Source organism: Coenobita brevimanus, chromosome 30 (genome assembly GCF_032717465.1).
Source record: "Coenobita brevimanus isolate Jiangsu-jjx chromosome 30, ASM3271746v2, whole genome shotgun sequence".
NCBI lineage: Eukaryota > Metazoa > Arthropoda > Malacostraca > Decapoda > Coenobitidae > Coenobita > Coenobita brevimanus.
In genome coordinates, this window is record NC_136983.1 from 44,189,465 (window position 1) to 44,190,794 (window position 1,330).

At 43.5% G+C, this 1,330-nt stretch overlaps 1 protein-coding gene across 1 annotated transcript in view; it reads left to right on the forward strand.

Moving 5' to 3' along the window:
* Positions 1–438: 438 nt before the first annotated feature.
* 7B2 (Secretogranin_V domain-containing protein 7B2) overlaps positions 439–1,330 on the forward strand; it is an 11,077-nt gene continuing 10,185 nt past the window's right edge. The window contains exon 1 of the mRNA XM_080268873.1: positions 439–664. The gene's annotated coding sequence lies outside the window, so the exon portion shown is untranslated. The remainder of the gene's footprint in view (positions 665–1,330) is intronic.

A 1,330-nucleotide genomic window follows, 5' to 3' on the forward strand; every position in this document is an offset into this window, starting at 1 on the left:
TATAGGCAGACAGACAGACAGATAGATAGATCGTTGGCTTTCCTACTCCTCTGGTGGCATTGCGTGGTCAAATACATCTTTTGTACCTTTGAAATTGCACGAGGATATAAAAAAGTCTGCCATCACCGGAGTTGGGGCGAACATTGTGGGGAGGAAGGCGTGGGCGACCCGATCAATAAAGCGGTAAAGAATATAAACGTAGACGATGGGCATTCGTTCCTGGTGACATTTCTTGAATAAATTTTCTAGGGCCACGAAACTTAACAGATACACGAGATAAAAGAAGAAAAATCGGTTATTATTGAAGTTCGTGTGCAGGGTGCGGGTAGGAAGGCGTGGGCGAGGCAATCAATATAGCGGTACGGGTTGCCATGGCGACGCGGTCCAGTGCGCATCCCTTCTGCGCAGGTGGGTTTGTTTACCTTATTTAATTCTCTAAGTGCGTCGATCCTACAGCCGATTAGTTTTCTTTTTACCTTCTGTCATTCTCGTAATTTAATTCTGGGTGCTTGGGGGATTTTTTAAAGGTTTTAGGAGGGATTTTCAGATTCAAAGTGGAAATTATTGGATTTTTCCCAGGCCTCGGTGAGTGTGAGACGGGAGCTTCGTAGACTGGCAGCCATTCACAGCCTCTCCGCCTCCAGCCTCCAGCCTCCATATTAAGGTTTGTTCTTTGTTATTTGGTGTTCTTTTAGGGTGTTCTGTGTTCTGTTAACTTAAGGGAAGCATTTAAGGTGATTTTGAGTAAGGAGACGCGAGAGAAGTGACGAAATACTGCAACTATGCTCCGCCCATCTCTCGCCTCGTCAACAGCGTCCGTATTGGAGTCTGGTCAGTGTTATTTGGTGTTATTTTCTGGTGTTCTGTGTTCTTCAGGATGGTAGTCTAGATCACGGTGAAGGAGGGGCAAAGTAGACGAAGAGAACGGTAGCTGCCAAGTGTTCTGTGATGATCCTGAGTTAGTTCTTTGTTATTTGATGCTATTTTTGAGTAATTTGATTTTTTTTTTTATTTTAATGGGAACAATTTTGGAGCACCGAAGAACAGTACAGGCAAGGTGGATGGAGAACAGAAGCTGGCATTAGTGTTCTGCTTATTGAGGCTTGTTCTGTGCCCCTCGGTGTTATATTTAAGTGTTATTTGTTCATTTTTAGCGTCGGGAGAGAAGTTTATGGTGAGAGAGAGAGGCAAGTGAAGAACAGAAGCTAGAGATGTTATGTGACGTGTTGTGTTATTCTGTGTTATTTTGTGTTATATTCCAGTGTTCCTTATTCTCCTTAGTGTGAGAACAGGAACATGGATTTATTCTAAGGGCAGATTTAACCCCTCT